Here is an 18,734-nt window from a genome sequence, read left to right on the forward strand (position 1 = left end):
AAACACTATGACTGGGGTTAATTTAATTGTCTGTCTCATTTTTAAAATTAATTTCAACTGCTTTATTATTCCAAATTCTTTATTTTATAATGTCTTGGAGACATTACAAAATCAAACAAATCCAAATGTATGGATGTAGCCTCACTTTTTTTTCCCCCCTTGATAGTGAAGATACTTTTTGCTCCTTTTGCAGATAAATGTATCTTCCAATAACAAGTTTCTTTTCAGTTAACCTTCCCTACAGTCGTTATCACTCTGGTGTATGCGATGAAAGTAAAATTTTCCTCAAAGAGAAAAATAAAGAATGGTAGGATGCCTGGGTGGCTCAGTGGGTTAAAGCCTCTGCCTTTGGCTCAGGTCATGATCCCAGGGTCCTGGGATCGAGACCCGCATCGGGTTCTCTGCTCAGCAGAGAGCCTGCTTCCTCCTCTCTCTCTCTGCCTGCCTCTCTGCCTATTTGTCATCTCTGTCTGTCAAATAAATAAATAAAATCTTTAAAAAAAAAAAAAGAAAGAAAGAATGGTGAGTAATTCACTTATAGAACTTCCCACTGATATCTATGGTACGGTTGAGTAAATGTCTTTTTCCACCTTCCAAAAGAAAGGGTTAATTGTAAACATACTTTTGAGCATTTTCAACCCAATTACAAACAGCACCAAAAGTCCCTTGGAATACTGAGCTCCAGAGGAAGAAATTCCCTTACAGGTTCCCTCCTCCATCTTCCCCGTCCCCCCCCCCCCCAACAACTGGATCTTCTGCAGAATTGGAACTTGTATAGATCACACATACTGTTTGCTCAGGATGACCAATCTCTAAGGGGGGGGGGTTCCCCCCTTCAAGACACTTTGTGTTAACAGCTTGAGGGCGTTCAATCAGCACCGCTTTGATCTCGGCTGGAACTATAATTATTTAACATTGTTACATGGATTTCTATAATCCACCCCAGCATTAAATCCCTTTTACGCCCACATCTTCTGAGGCCTAATCTGCATCTGTACACTTAGTTTGTCTTCTCTGCTGGTCTCCTCAGGAGCCTGCATTCTCCAACATTCCCTCCGATGGTTTTCTCTCTCTCTCCCCCCCCACTAATGAAATCATTTTCTCACAAATTGAAAACGGCAAAAATGTCTTCTGCATTTGGTCTAGTTTTGAAGAGCTCCCTACTGAATACCAGTATCATCCACCATTCATGGCAAATTTTATTTTTTTCCAATTCTATGGAATTCATTGGCCCAGTGGAGGTTTTTTTAAAAATAATGATAAGCATGTACTTGATTTTTTTTTTTTTTCAAAAAAAGGAACTTCTGTAAAAGCATACCCGATAGAAAGCAGCCAGTGCTTTTTGAAAACATAGGAGGAAGGACTTAGTAACACTTGGCACTTTCTGATTTCTTCTTCTGAGAGGGAACAGAGTAGTTCTGGATGGATCATAAAATGAAAAAGATATAAAACTGATTAAGGATAGAGATCTCGTGAAAACAATTCGGCAAGAATGTCTGAGGGAGTCTGCGAAGGTTAGGTCCCAAGAAGAAAAGGAAAAAAGGAAAGAGGGATAGGAAAGCAGTTTTGAAAAACTGTAAGGCCCTCCAAAGACCGAGGGAATAGTACAGAGAAGAGAACTCAGGAGAGAAGTAGGGATTTGGGACCCTTTTCCAGCAACGATCTTAAACTCTCTGATTCAGACAGTCACGTAATTACATTATCCCTGCCTCTATTGGTTCCTAGTCCATATTTTCTTTTGTCTACTTTAATAATTCATTCTATCATTTTATATTTCATTTTTTTAAAAAAATAAGTTATCTTCATGGAATGAGACTGGACTAAAGCCTAAATAACTTTTCTAAAACTTAAAACGGTTTAGCACTTCAAGTTTGGCTGGAAGATATATTCTAAACAAGGGTGTTGAATGCCATGAAAGACCCCAGTTTTCTAAACAAAATCCTTACAAATGACTCAGTATTTCTCTGGCCGGTCCAAACTAGGAAATCTAATGGAGAAAAGAAAACAAGGTTGAAGTGAGATTTAAGACAGAAGAAAACCTGGTGGGGCGCCTGGGTGGCTCCGTGGGTTAAGCCTCTGCCTTTGGCTCAGGTCATGATCTCAGGGTCCTGGGATCAGGCCCTGCGTAAGGCTCTCTGCTCAGCGGGGAGCCTGCTTTTCCCTCTCTCTGCCTGCCTCTGCCTGCTTGTGATCTCTCTCTGTCTGTCAAATAAATAAATAAAATCTTAAAAAAAAATAAAGAAGAAGAAAACCTGGTTACAAAGTAAATAAAGATGATGCTGATGATGGTGTATCTGTATCACGCGGTACTTACTCTGCGCCCTCCATTCATGTAATGCTCCCCACGCCCTGGGGAAGCAGGTATTTATAGCACTCCCATTTTAGAGATGAGAAAGTTGAGGGGCAATAGCAAGTGAGCTGTCCACATCTGCAGAGCTGTTAAGCCCTTACAGCGGAATTCGAAAGCACTTTTCATCTCCGTTACCCTACCAACTTACAGGCTTGCCTTTACTAGCAGCAGGAGACTAAGTTAGCTACCTAACCACTCTGTCACTTAACAACTTCACCTATAAAATAGAAATAACCTCTCAGGCATGTGGTGAGAATTAAAGGAGGTAATAAAAAAAAAAAAATCACTCTTGTAGTTCCGCGGGAAATAGGAGTATCCTTTAAAGGGGCGTTGTCAGCATTACTGATTGCTACTTTCAGTGGAAATCCTGGCTGAGTCACTTCTCAGCTACGTTACTAAGTTTTTGTTTTTGTTTTTTAAGATCTAATTTTTTTATTTGACAGTGAGAGAGATAGCAAGAGAGGGAATACAAGCAGGGCGAGTGGGAGAGGGAGAAGCAGGTTTCCTGCTAAGCAGGGAGCCCAGTTAGGGGCTCCATCCCAGACCCTGAGACCATGACCTGAGCTGAAGGCAGAAGCTTAATGACTGAGCCACCCAGGCGCCCCCTCATTGCTAAATTTCTTAAGCCTCAGCTTCCTCAACTGTAAAACAAAGTTCAGTGAGTAGAATCAGGATGCTCAGGGAATGGTGGCTGTTAGGATTATTATGTTTTCCAGGACAAAGCCAGATAAACGATGAAATTATACATAGTAACCAAAAAGTTTTGTGCTAGAAATGAAGCTTTAGAATTCACACACAAAAGATTACAGTATAAATGAAATTTAATGGAAGGTTTTAATGAAAAATAAAGGTTATTTCCTTGTTGATATTTTAACAAAGGAAAAAGATAGACCCCCTCCCCCCCAGTTAGATAAAAGGATATCAAAATATGGTAGCAAACAACAGGTGCCATAATCAAGAAGGAGGCATTGTGTGAAAACGAGGGAAAATGATGTAGTGATGGGCATAATTCTCTGAAGTCAAGTTGCTTAATTTCACTTTCGTGATTGTTTGCTTTGTGACATTGGACGAGGTACCCAATATTCCTGAGCCTCAGTTTCCTTATTAGGAGAGAAATAATATTCCTAGAGTTGTTACGAGGGAAAATTATGAAAATGTGTTTACTTTTATATTCTTTGTGCCTATAACAGTAACTGGCACATAGTAAACTCTTAATAAATATCAGGTGTTTGAGATATGAACGCAAAGGAGAAAGCTAAAAGATTCACAGAAGAGGAAAATACTGCCCAGAATACAGTTTTATGATTTCAACCTTAATTCTAGACACTAGTTTCTATTTTTATTACTTTAGATCATCTTATTTTCTTATTTTACCTTTATCAGTACTTTAATTTTATGTTTTAGAATTTCTTAAGATGAATATCAATGAGCCAAATAGAGCAAATGTCTTGAATTATATAAATTTAATAATATTAAAAGCCCAGAGGGAATCAGAAGTATTATTAATTTCATGTGCTTTTAAAGCATAGTTGAAGTATTTCATGCATTTCTGTAATAGTTACCTATAACGGCAACTTCATTTTACTTTATTAAAATATCTGATAACTATTTTTTAATTTTATTATGTTTACCTATAAAAGTCAAAAAAAATAGTAAGATCTAGAAAGCTGAGTTAACTAACAACCTCTTCTTTAATTTTAAAATGTGCTAAAATATTCTACTATATATTAATCATTAATTATTAGCATGAAATGTTAGCCTTAAGTTATAGGAGTTCTTAAAATAATTCACTTCCATTTTCCAGACAGAAAAGCCTATTTTAGAGAAAATTAATTTTGTCACATAATTGTAATTAAGATTTTTAATGAATGATTTGTGCTTTTCAAAAATATCTACTTGTTCTTTAAAATCAAACAATTTTTTTCCTGTAAGTCACACTAATCTGTCAAAATGGTGGGGAAAAGAGGTACATTATATGTGGCTGAATGCTTAAAATCTCATATTTATCTCCCAATATAATATAAAATGTAAAGATAATTATAAAATTTAATAACAAAATAGTTAAAAGATTTTTTTCATAATGAATAAAGCATTTTACTTATCCCTACAGAATGAAAATAAAGGTTTATTTGGTCCTGGCCACCACTAGAACTCTTGTTTTCACATTGCTCAAAAGAAATATGTGGGGGGGGGGGCGCCTGGGTGGCTCAGTGGGTTAAAGCCTCTGCCTGCAGCTCAGGTCATGATCCCAGGGTCCTGGGATCCAGCCTGCACTGGGCTCTCTGCTCAGCAGGGAGCCTCCTTCCCTTCCTCTCTCTCTGCCTGCCTCTCCGCCTACTTGTGATCTCTGTCTGTCAAATAAATACGTAAAAGCTTAAAAAAAAAAAAAAAAAGAACTATGTGTGTGTGTATGTATGTGTGTGTACATGTGTCTGCGTGTGTGTGTGTGCACATGTGTGTGTGTGACAAAGGATCAGAGCAGACACTCTGGACTCAAGCAGTTTCTGGATTTCTCCCCAACAGCAGTCACAGATCGCTGCTTTCCTGTGCTTGGGGTTTAGGTGAGGAAACACTCCTTTTCCTCTGAGACCATTTTCCAACCCATTTTCACAATGAACATAAATACTTATAACAATGCCAGTGACCTTTACCCAAGTCTCTACTGTCTGACCAGAACTACTGCAACACGCTGTTGCCTAGTGGTCTAATGTCCGTCCCGGTCTCACCCCGACCACTGTTCCCTCTCTGTGTTAACGCCGAGTAGGTTATACTCTGCCTGGAACGGTAGAATGTCTTTTCTCCTCTTCTTTTCCATCTGTTAAATATCTCTATGCTCCCAAAGTAAACAGGCCTTAACTGGCCTCCCAGAGCAGAGATAGGTGCCTCATTTCCTGTTCTTCAGTGACCTGTATTACCCTCCTTCATGAGCTTACGGTAAAATTTCTGATAGCAAGAAGTTAAGCCTCTCCCTCTCGAGAACTTTTTTCTTTATACCTCCTCCCCCATTTTCCAGGTACCCCCAAGAGCCAGCCCCACTTCCAAATTCCAGGCTGATTAATTAGGCCACGGGAGCCCCTGCTTTGCTCTTGATTCCTTGGTGTCATTATCGAAAACCATTCCTGGACAGGACAGTGGATTCTCCTTCTCGAGCAAGGTCACAGCCAGTCGGGCTCAGCTCCTGTACGACCTGCCAGGTGCCTTCCTTAGGCTCCAGGGTTCAGTTCACTTAATTCACACCCACATTTCAGATGAGCCAGAGCAGGACCCTAGTACACATTAGCTGGTCCCACAAGGAGTTCCAGATTGAGGAACAAAGGATGAAAACAAACAAACAAACAAAAAACAACAACAACAAAAAAAACCCAGCCCTCTGTTAAAACCTAAGGCCCTATTGTTGAGTCCTGGCTTTGGCTGTTTTCCAGAAACCTGTCCTTGGTGTCCTTTCCCTGCCAGCCAGCTTTGGAGAAGGCCACCCAGTCCCACCTGTTGTGGATGGAATGTGTCCCTCCCAAGATTATAGGTTGAACCTCTAACTTTCAACATGACTGTATGTAGAGACAGGGCCTTTACAGAGGTAGAAAGGTGAAATAAGGCCATCAGGCTGGACCCCTAATCTAACAGGAATGACGTCCATTTAAGAAGAGGCAGTGGAATTATGCAAGCATAGAGAAAAAGCCCTCTGAGGACACACTGAGGAGATGGCCATCTAATCGACAAGCCAAGAAGGGAAGTTTCACCAGAAACCAACCCTGCAGGCACTTTGGTCTTGGACTTCCAGCCTCCAGAGCTGTGAAAAACTCAATCGCTATTGTCTAAGCCCAGAGCAGACCAACATACTCCCCAAACTGGGGGAGAGGCAATGGAGGCTGGTTGATTGCCCCACAGAAAGCAATACATATGCAAACCCACTCCATCCTCTCCCCACAAAATAATGTGTGCATTTCTCTAGAGCAGTTAGATTTCCAAGATACTGGGTGTGTTTTTGGCAAAGGGACAAAGGGCTCTGGCACCCCGTTGGGAAGACCCAGGCTCTTATTTGCCTGATAGTTCCATAATTAAGAAGGCCCGCTTAAGTGACTTCTTCAACAATGAAAAAACAATTTTAAGAAAACTTACTTCGTCCAGCTACAGAATTAAAAATGGCAGGCATAACTTTCTTATAATTTTACTTCATCTAATCCCTTATCTAACTACTGCTGCATGACTCGCATTACAGTAATTATTGTTTATATTTACTCAATTTTTAGAGTAATGAAAAATACCCTTGACTGAAAAAGACAGTAATCTTCTTGGAAAACACCTAATTTAAAAGAAAAAATGGGTAGAGGCAACTGTAATGGTTAGCACTCTGAGGATGGAAGATGTTTTCTTCTTTCCTCTTTTCCTTTGGCTTGTCTGTGATGCCCTTATATAGAAAATATCATTGAGGGGTGCCTGGGTGGCTCAGTGGGTTAAGCCCAGGGTCCCGGGATCAAGCCCCACATTGGGCTGTCTGCTCAGCGGGGAGCCTGTTTCCCTTAATCTCTCTCTGCATGCTTCTCTGCTTACTTGTGATCCCTGTCAAATAAATAAAATCTTAAAAAAAAAAAAGAAAATATCATTGAAATACCATAAAATTAAATGATACATTTTTTTGTTTAAAATGCTGAGAATCAGTGCTGTCAATCGCAGATACTCAGTCACTTTGATATTTCCAGTCTGGCTTATATTTTACTTAATTCTGTAAGACATGCCATGTTTCCAGTTCTCTTGGAATATACTCATGCATTTGTTCTGTTTTATTTACATTATAAATACAGTGTTCAAAAATGTAATAATCTTGAATATTTCATACTATCTATATTCATATATATAACATGTATTTAATAAATAATAAAATACCTACCTTTATTATTGTAGTCACTGACTTAAATATTTATGTTAATTAATTGCATATTATTTAACATGAAAAACGTAATGGGAGGGGAAAGCCAAAGAATTTGTTAAAATTCCACTCAATCGGGAAGACCTGTCACTGTTTTTACACAGGGTGTCAGTTGAAATGCATGTTATGCTTCTAGTTCCTTCAGGAGATTTTGCCATGAAAACTCAAAAAGGAAAAAAAAAAAGGTCTTTGATTTGATTCTCTGTGTATTTACTCAATAAAAGCTTATGTTTAGCTTATGTAACCCAATATGTTATTTTCATTACTTTCCTGCATGTGACAATGTATTCAAAAAGAAAGCATTTTTTAAACATACAGCACATTACAATTTTCTTTTATGTTTCCCTAAATTAAGGGCCACAGAAATTCTGCCAAGAAAGACTCTGCTGTTTATAAGAAGCTCAGACTCTCCCTTTTGAGCCTTCCTTTCTTACTCCCTCCAAAACGCTCCAAGAACCTTCAAGAGTCAACTTCATTTCCAAACAACAGGCAAGACATGCTAGGCCACTAGAGGTTTTGCTTTACTATTATATTCCCAGGCAATCGCCCAAGTTGCAGTAAGGTTTCTTTATGGTTTCCTCACTGACCTTTTACCAAACTCTTTTACTGTCACGCTCTTAGAAGTTCATAGATGTAACAGATCTTTGAAAGGTAGCTTCTTGTCTAAGTCTGGATTCCCACCTGTGACTTGAAGATACTACAGCTTCTGCAGTCTTTCAGAGAGAGAGCCCCTCCATCCCTCAGAGTGATAGGAAAGATCATGCCTTCGAGGGTGTCAATGGCAGGGTAGGGCAGATCAAAGTGGAAAGTGCCATCTTCTAGATAGGCAAAATGGCAGCAAGCCTAAGACCCATGGTATGGAATTCTCTTTTGCAAAAAAACGAAACACTTTCTATGCATGAATAACAATTTGGAGTGTCTCCAGTGTGAATTTATCACTCTGCCCTTGGGATCCCCTGAAGGGCTATTATCATCCTTGTTCCTCATCAGCACGATGCTTCACCACCAGCGCCAGCAACCCTTCCTTTCTCCCTCCGTGACAGCGGATCTGCTGGTCACCGCCCCACCCTCTCTCCCACTCCGCAGTAGATGACTCTCTTCTCTCTTTGCTACCATTGCACACTGTACATGCCTCTGCAATGGAATCCATACCAATGTGTTTTAATTATCTCATCATTTATCTGTCTTCTGCTGTGTATTATGAGCTTTCGGAAGGTAGTCTGAACCCAAGTGATCTTTTTATCTTTAGAGTCTGGCACACAGTTATTCTCCAATAAATGCCTGAACTAATTAAATTAATTAATTCAATGGGCCCTGGGTCTACAAAGGTGCAGGGGAAGAAGTACAAGATCTGGCAAGCTTATGCAAGTACACTTATGAGCGATACATTGCAAGCTCCAAGTGTCAATCTTAGAAACAAGTGTAGGAGTTCATTAGGAAGATGCAGAATAATTTCCAAGGTCCAAATGTGCTCCTGATTAAAACAACAACAAAAATAACAGTAACGAAATAGTGCCTGTTATCAGTGTGGATAGTGGAAAGAATGGAAAGCATACCTCTAACCCATATCAAATTTATAGTACATTACCATATGTTATCAAATTTAACAAATAAATTACATTAAAAGTGATAAACCTCAAAAAAAAACCCCACAAAAGTATTTGGTAAATCAAAGTTATTAGGAGTTAAAGTTGAAATGATAAAATTTATAAGAAATGACAAAAATGCATACTGTAAAGTCTGAAGATATGATGGGGAAAGCAACAAAAACTAACTTTAAAATAATCTGTAAGTTAATGGAGAGTGAATTCAGAATAGTTTAATACAGGAATATAAAGTTCTCTGAAGGCATATTTCTAAACTCTAAAGTTTGAAAAATTCTTAGGTAGAAATAAGAGGTAAATGATAACAATTTACCAATAGAGTGTCATAGTAACCTAAATGTTAGACCTTTATTTACCAAGAACACTCAAGAACAGTTGTTTATCATAGCTGACTCCATTTGCTTGCCTTTCCCTCCCACTACAACCTATCACAGTCTGGTTTCTGCTACTAGAGCTTCACTGGAACAGTTCGAGTTAAATACACTAATATTGGCATGAAGTTAAATTCAAGGAGTCTTTAAATCTCTGTTTGACCTCAACAGCAGTTAGCCCAAGTGTGACTTGGTCTTTCTTAAAAATAATTATATTCTTCTGGTTTTCTCCATCTTGGCTGTCTACTCCTTATCAGTCTCCTTTGGTGACACTTCTTTTTCTATCCTCCTGCAAGAGAACAGAGTTTTTCAAGCTTCATGTCCAAGCCTTCTTATATATATTCCCACCCCAGGCAATTCCATCTATTCCAATGAATTCCACTGCCACGCATACACTGCTGGGTCCAGTTTCTATCCCTAGACCAGACCTCTCTCCAAGGGTCTGGCCTTTATAGTCAACATTCTACTCAACAACTCCATTTGGATGTCTCATGAAAACTGCCAACTAGACATAGGAAAAATCCAACTTATCTTTCCTCCAACCATGCTTTTTCCTTCAGTCTTCCCCATCTCAGTAAATGGCAAGAACTCGAAGTTGAGCAGGCCACTTTCAATCACACCCTCAAATACCTCCAGTGCTCTCTACAAACCACTGTCATCTCTAGATAAGACTCTTGCTTCTTATTGACCTTCTTCTATCCACTCTCTACAGGCCGTCAGAGCAGTTTATTTTTAACGCAAATATGAGCGTGCAGCTTATATGTACAACATGTCCTCACACAGATCTTGACGTTAAATCCAACAATGGTATCGTGGGGTATAGGGCCCTGAATCCCTGAGACTTGCTTATTTTAACAGCCTCATCTTTTTTTTACGATTTTATTTATTTATTTGACAGACAGAGATCACAAGTAAGCAGAGAGGCAGGCAGAGAGAGAGGAGGAAGCAGGCTCCCCATTGAGCAGGAAGCCCGATGCAGGGCTTGATCCCAGGACTCTGGGATCACGACCTGAGCTGAAGACAGAGGCTTAACCCACCGAGCCACTCAGGTGCCCCTAATAGCCTCATATTATAGCACTCTTTCTACTCTTTATGATTCTGAAATATGTAAATAATGAAAAAGAATTAAGCGCATATCCTCCCTTTCCTTCATTATTTAGGGGTAATTCAATAGTGGACGATGAAAAAAATTTTTAGAAGATAATAATATTAGCTAATAATACAGAAGGGATGATGAAATGTAAAAACCACAATGTACAAGCCTGAATGATATACGGATCTTAGCAATAATCACTAGGTGAGGAGTTGAATGGAAAACTTCATAATGGATGGATCAGGCTGGCCATACATGAACCTCCTGGCACACTGCGGTACCACTATAGGTGGGACATCCCAGCTTTGTGTAATACCTACTGATAGGAACCAAAAGAATGCACCCAGCAAGGTATATGTAATATTATCACCTATTGAATCTGAATGTATTTAAGGATCTAGATTTAGCTACCAATTTATAAGAAATATGGGGGATAAGGGTGCCTGGATGGTGCAGCTGGCTGAGCGTCTGACCCCAGGTTTCAGCTCAGGTCATGATCTCAGGGTCCTAAGATTGAGCCCCGCGTCAGGCTCTGCGCTCAGCATGGAGTTGGCTTGGGACCAACTCTCCCTCTCTCTCCTTCTGCCCCTTTCCCCCTGTACTCGCTCTCTCTCAAATAAATAAGTAAATCTTAATAAATAAATGAATGAGTGAATGAATGAAAATGGGGGATAGAGGAGCATGTTACGCAACAGTACTGGCATGTAATCTTCCTAATTTGGAATGTGAACAATACCCCAGAATAAATACACTGGTTTCTCTAACAAATACGTGGGAGAGAGGAGTTGGGGAAAATTCAAAAGACTTGAGAATCATATCAACCAACACGTGGACCTTCTCCAAATCCTGATTTGAACAAACCAAACATGAAAACACTTTTTGAGATAAACTGGGAAAATGTGAAGACAAATTGGGTGCCTGATAATATTAAGAGTGATTTTCTATATGTTATAATGCCATTGTTTGTGGTTATGTTTTAAACAAAAGTCCCTATTTATTAAAGAGACATACCAAAGTACTTATGGATGAAATGGCATGATTTCTGTGAAATGCTTTAAAATATAGACAGATACATAGAAAGAGAGAGAAAGAAAAAAGGAAAATGATGAAACCAGGCTGGCAAAAAGTTGGTAACGTTTGAAGCAGCGTGACAGATATGTGGGGATTCAACATACACATCCCTCTTATTTCATGTGTATTTTAAACTTTGCATATTAAAATATAAAAATTTAAAATAAAAACAAATCAATTTAAAATGTTTTTTTCCTCAGATAAGTCATTACTGACTCCCAGCCCTCATAACGCAGTGGAGGGTATTATTTCTATTTTTCTCTGTAGAACAGCTATCATAGACGCAGTATGCACTCAAAAAATCATTATTACTACAATCTGCAGTTTCTGAGACAGCATAAACTCTCGGAGGCAGAGACCACCATGGCTTCTTTACTGTTGCACGTCCTCGAGTCTGGCACAGAGCAGTGCATATATTTGATACTCAGTATATAGTTGAATTAATAAATGTTTGCCTAACTAACCAATTTCTTTCATCTTATGTAATCAATCAAAACAACCCTTCCAAACAGTCTTCTAGCAATCTAGTTCTAAGTTTTTGGCCCATTTACTGCAAGTGTATGTGTCTGTACGCACTTGCTTTGACTTCCCATATTTTTAAAAGACTTTCAACGCATGTTCTCGTATTGGTCTTTACTTCTTCTGAGCCCAGGTAAGTCCTTTTCTGACCCAGATAAAATAAAAACAAATAATGAAAAGGTTTAGTTTTCAACTAAACTTCTTTGAGTTTTCAACTCAACTTTCCAGAGATGAGAGCCGATCATATTTTTGGTGATTTTTCTTTTTTTCAGGGCAAAATTCGGAGTCAAGAAAAGCAACGGATGCTAAAAATCCTTGTGCCAAAATAAATATTTTTGATGCATATGTTTTTTTTTCAATTTATTTATTTTCAGAAAAACATTATTCATTATTTTTTTCACCACACCCAGTGCTCCATGTAAGCCATGCCCTCTATAATACCCACCACCTGGTACCCCAACCTCCCACCCCCCCACCACTTCAAACCCCTCAGATTGTTTTTCAGATGCATATGTTTTAATGAAAGAGGTTATAAAAGGTAGAGCAAAGGTTTCCCTTACATGTGAATCCCTACTTACGGGTAGTATCTTCCTGGAGTGCTTATGGAGGAGAATTCTAAGCTAAATTATGGCTCAGCGGGAAAGAGCATAATGCAAGCTCCCTTATTAACACAACTGAGGGTGAGTAGCTAATCAAAGTAGGCAAACTGTGAAACAGCAATACTAGATTTATGTTTTAACTTATATTATACAAAAGCATGTTTAATAATAAACTTTTGATGTAGGGCGTAGACCTTATTTGTGTAGGCCCACTGGCTGGTGTTCCACTAACATCAACAACATTCAAAGGCTTCATCTACAATTTCTAGTCTGTTTCAGTAGCACAGAGTGAGAATGTAAAACCACTGGATTGAAGGTGATTGGATTAAGGATCTATTTTATGCAGGACTTTATAACTCAAAGATGTATCTTTCCTAACAATAATCGTTAAGTACTTTGCCTCCAACCTACTTTTTTTTTGGTTGGGTTTATGTGTGCCCTAATTCTACATGAGAGTGAAAACTGGAGTAAAGAAATAAGATAAAAGGAACTTTTTTACTGAGTTTATGTGGCATTCTGTTCTACAAAGAGTAAGGCTTTCATCTTTTAATCCGATATCCACTTAACTACATTACAGAAGATTTATTTTGACCCCCTCTTGTTTCATAAGGGGCTCAAAAGTCTGTAGCAATTTTTGACACTTTGCTATACGTTTTTCTGACACCCCCATACACACTCACATACACCCACACATGCACACACACACACACACACACACACACCCCTCCCTGCCTCATTTTCATATGGACACAAAGCATTGGGATAAAATGATGGTTCATTATAGTGGTACAGAGCTCTTATCTTCATCCGGCAAGAGTCATTTCCTTCCAAAGATTGAAATGCAAATGTGAAAATTAATGATAACTGCATTATCTGATAGCAGAGATAATACCAATTCACTGTCAGAGTAATACACAGTCATTCTACGATTTCCTCCGCTTCTCACAATATTCTTCTTACTGTCAGACTATATCTATGGTTAACTATGTTTCATAGGTTTCTGTTAATTTACTTCAAATGGCATTTCCCAGATCTTATATCTACCACATTTTCCCAATCAAAAAGGAAACGAAATCAGAACTGTAATCTCCAAGCCCTTCTTTGGACTGGTAAAGGGAGGGTGGGGGGGACCCTGTATCATTAGTGTGTGCTTCTATCTTCCAGCTACCATTCCACTTTATGCAAAACACTCCGTTTGAGGCACAAAGCAGAACCAAGCCCAACATATCTGCATGTACCCTTCACGTTGAACAGCAGCTGAACGAGGCAACTTACTGATAGATTTTGTGATCAATTTGTAGTGCAGATTCAACAAGTACACGCATCTGATTTTAGGCTAGACATTTACTGGAAGATTTTACTTACATTAAAATTCCTTTAATGGACCACATTTTAAGTCCAGCTGAAGAGAGCACAGCTATATAATCCCATGGTGATGTTACATAGCGAAATTATTTCGCAAAGTTAATTCACTACACAGATGTTAAATGAGGGCTTAACATCTGTAAGGCATTGTCATGGATTTTAGGGCACAAAGGCTGAAATAATGCTAAAAATAGTAAGAGTGATTTATGGAGCATTATGACGATCCAAACCTCAGGTTTTACCCAGAAAATATCATGAATAAGGTAGTGATTATTATTCGCCCCATTTTATAAACAAAGAAACTGAGGCTCAGAGAATTATTAACTTAACTCAAACTCACACAATTCGTAAGTGACAGGGCCAAGATATAAAGGGAAGGAATATTTTTGGTCTTTTCCATGCATTATAATCATGCTGCCCCAAAATAATTTACCTCTGACAGAAATTCAGATTTCAGCTTAACAATCTAGGAGCAAGTCACGCTGTTCTGGAATGCATAATACAAAAACAATTCTGCATTCTATTCCAGTAATTTATCAAATCATCGATACAAGGTGTGATTTCCTACTTTATTATTATTGAAACACTTCAAGCGCTTAACATGTAAAGACCAAAAATAAAAGTGCATGCTTATCTTGATAAGTCCATGAGAAAGAATCTAAGTGACTACTCACTCAAAATTTTGTATCTGTGCATATTTGTATTAATACGTCTTACCTGGGGGTATATGTACTTATTTGTACAATTTGAATAATGTGATACATTCATTTACTAAAGCTCTTGGATACTTCAGTTATTGTGGCTGTAAGCCAAATGGTAAACTTAGATATATTCAATATTAAACCAGAGAAATCAGACTATTTACTATTTCCAGGTGTGAAAAGAAGTAACCATGTTTTTAATAATGTCAGCTAGAGAGCTTATAACAACTCTAGATTCCTAGAGTTGATGTAAGGTGTGATTTTTAAGGTGCTCATTTCATAAAGGTGAAGAATGTATTTACAGTGATTTATCTGAATTCTTTCCCTCACGTCTTCCTCTACACCTAAACACAGAAGTCAACATTCCAGACTTCAGCCATGGATTGTGGTTCTAAAGATTTCTTAAGCTAGAGAGCCAGAGATGTAAACACTATTTTTCAAAATGAGGTCAGCGTTCTAATTGCAGGAGAGGTTCTAGGGTGAGGGAAGGCTCTTAACATCTAGCAAAACCCAAGCTCTCCCAAGCTATCGCTAGATACTTTCTATATACCATCTTTCAAATTTCATCCACATAACAAAGTTTCAAAGTAGTTACTATTCTTCCCATTTTAAAGATAAGCAAACTGAGGTCCTGGCCGTTTAATATGCTTGAGATCACAAGACTGGTAAGTGTCAGAGTGCGAACTCAAACATAGATCTGACTCTAAAAAGTTTTTCAGTTTCTTCTGTAGTTTAGAGCAGTAGGTTCTCATGCTTAATTATTGATTGCATCAGTGACAATCCATGAATCATTTTGAAAGATTAAAGAAGAGAAAGCGCATCAAAAAAGGGAAATGCCTTTGGACTTCCCCCTACACTTTCCACAATTATTACTGCATGATGACTATTTATTGAATAATTAAATGTATAGGACTATTGGTAAACTGAAGTGCTTTCGAGGGGATAAAAGAAAAGAAGGGGTATTTACTTTAAAAAGAGACAGAAATGAAATACAGGCAAATGCAGAGGAAGAGAGAGTAGACATCAAATAACATATCACTTAGATTCCAAGCAAGGTAATAGCACGGTAATTTTTTTAAGAGCAAAAAAGGAAAGTAAAACTTAAAAACAGTTGTGTGAAAATCTGAAATAATGAGATAATGACTTTTACATTGGCCTGAACTCTTTTAGTTTGGTGTAGCCCTACATTTCCCTTCAAACAGCGAGAGATTCTTAAGAACTTGAAGAATATTTAAGTAAGCGTCACAACTATTTAAACATTAAAAAATTTCACCATAGAAATGTTTACAAATGTAAGATAATTTCTCTAAAGATTGTTTAGGTTCTGCCTAGTCATAAGAGTTAACAAAGGTGTGAGCAATTACTAAATGTACCTTTTAGTTGGATAACACATAAGAGGAAATAATGGGCACCGGGGGATCTGCGTCTGATAAAAATGGAACACTTCAAACAAGAGTTGATTCATTACTGAATTGAGCCATCAGGAAAGGTTGTGGAGTCGTCTTCAATCAAACTCCTTCAAACTCTTTAAAAATAAGATAAATCCTGATTCATCCTAAATGATGTCAGCCCTATGCCTCAAATTCTTTAGATAATTTCCTGGTCTTTTGATTCTGTTCTATTTTTATTTAGAGAAAGCTATCTATCTTAGAGTGACTATCAGAACTGGGTGGGAAGACTTTAAATTAGGGGAACCTTGAAATCACACCTAATAACCTCATGCCTTCACCCATCATTTGTGGTTAAATTCAAAACTAGATGCTTCGTATTTTAAAAAATTGTATCAGATATATTACTGGACTTTAAAAAAAATGCTAAGAATTTTAAATGGGTCTCCTTCAAGGCTCAAAAATTCCAAGGCCATAATAATAATGAGTAGAATTTTATGTGTATGATCTGATTTAGTTCCCACAAAATCCCTAAGAAGTGTGAACGTTATTTTCTACATTTTACAAATGAGGATATAGGAACAGGGAGAGTAAACAATTTGTCAAAAATCACTCAGCAGAGTGACAAATCCAGAATTTGAAGTTAAACCTTTAGAACAGAGTGCTTAATTTTTAACATGTTGGGAAACTGTTACTAAAATTTGGGCAATTTTCTCTCCTTGATACAGTTGGAAAGTACCAACAATGTTTCGCTAATAATAAAAATTGGGGTAAAATATTTATATAATCATTATTTATGCAATAGCAGAAGTGAAAAAACATCCCCTAATCTTTGTCCTGACTGAAGGAAACTAATGAAATTTCTACCTTAAAAAATAAACATCCAACAGATATTCCTTTGTTATGAATCAACCCCATTAATTCGGGGGTTTCAAAATCATGAAAACCCTTTTTACTATAAAGTATCTCTAGGGAAAAACCTGCAATCAACTTTACAACATACAGAAAAAGAACTTTCTTATAGACGCACCTGCTTAGAGACATACATTTTTCCTTTAAACTTTTTACATAGTCTCATGTGCCACAGAGAAAAAGCATAAACATCTTCATGATAACAGCTAAACAAAAATTTCATTAAATCAGACACATAAACTAAATTTAACTCAACAGTGAAAAATCTCATCCTGAATGATACAACATTCTTCACTTTGCTCCTCCTCTCTGTCTCTCTTTCTGTAAGCTAACAGTGCCAGTTTACTTCTGGAAAAGATTCCTGAAAAGGGTGGCATTGATTGTGCACTGTATTTTTAATAATTTACCACCTTCTGAGTTTGCTTACTTGCTCCCAAGTTGTAGGGAATACTGTGGGCTCCAGCCCCAAGAAAAGGAAAAAACCTCCCCCTCCAAGTTGACTCTATTGAGAGAAGGCAGAACTCACACTTTGCAAGCAGGCACATCGAAAAGGCCATCTAACCCAATTTTAAATGCAAAAACTCTTCTAAGTAGCATATACATACTTAATTCCATGAATAAAGAACCATACGGTATAAACTTCATCCACCCTTCTTAAATTAAATGTAATCTACAAGAAAAAAAAGTTTTCCAAAGATTTTTTTTTTTCATTAAAGGAGTTCTTCCCTACATCGAGAAGACAAAAACATTATGTAATAATTTGAAAATGCCAGAAGTCTCCATCTTCTTTCAAACTCTTAAAAGGTGGTATTATGGCACTTTAAATATAAAACATTTTGATCCAAAATCTTGTAGAACCATTATGCTATAGTATACAGAATCCAAACATTTGTGTGTATCATGAATAACATTAGAAATGACATCATAATAATCAGCTATACTGCATCTTCATTTTTGTTTGCATTATATTTTCCAGCTGCTGATTTCAGAAAATTACCACTGGAGTTCCTCTCTTCTTCACGCACAGCAGAGAGCAATTTGCAAAGTCATGCAAGGGTGAAAATGTGATTGAAATATAGGGATCTTTCTTAATGAAAAATGTTACCGCTTTAGAAATTATGGCTTAAACTATTTCAAAAACTCGCTTCTATCTTTTAAGCCCTATGACATAATAGTCTCCATTTATAAATATACCATCCAGTTGTAAATTACTTGGCATCAAATATAAAGGTTTTTTTTTCCGATTGAGTTCTTATGAACTATACATATATCCATAAAATTATATTGGTGTTTAGTAGGAGTATTTTAATCATTCTTTGTGTTTGTCAAAATGGTTCAACATCAGGATTCTTAAAATCAAATTTAATTGTCATTCATAAAAATTAAAATGTTGTCAAAACCCTGAATCAGATGGGAGTATCTGTTGATATTGTCTAAACTTCTAAATACAAATTGAGATTTAGTCTATGATTTACAACATGACTAAATTGAAAGTATTTCTTTATAGTATTGTTACCTGTTTAAAAGTTTAAAAATCATTCCCAATTTGAATGTAGATATAGCATAAAGATTTCTTTTAAAAAATAAATAAAAGCAAGGAGAATGAACTAATTCTTAGATGACTATGAAATAAAAAAAAGACAAAGATTTCAAGCAGAAGTAACACTGGTTTTTATAGTTTAACAAAAAGATACAAATCTTCTTTAAATAATGACATTTATTTAAACTTCTACCATAACCTTAGTATACACACACACACACACACACACACACGAGCTGAGTTTGTAAGAGTTTTACAACCTAATTAAAATTTAAAGGAAAAAAATGAATTCCTGAT

General features: G+C 37.3%; 1 protein-coding gene across 1 annotated transcript in view; it reads right to left on the reverse strand.

Moving 5' to 3' along the window:
• ZFPM2 (zinc finger protein, FOG family member 2) overlaps positions 1-18,734 on the reverse strand; it is a 454,522-nt gene that overhangs the window by 318,796 nt on the left and 116,992 nt on the right. The gene's annotated exons all lie outside the window — the stretch shown is intronic.

Source organism: Neovison vison, chromosome 4, assembly GCF_020171115.1.
Source record: "Neovison vison isolate M4711 chromosome 4, ASM_NN_V1, whole genome shotgun sequence".
Taxonomy (NCBI): Eukaryota; Metazoa; Chordata; class Mammalia; order Carnivora; family Mustelidae; genus Neogale; species Neogale vison.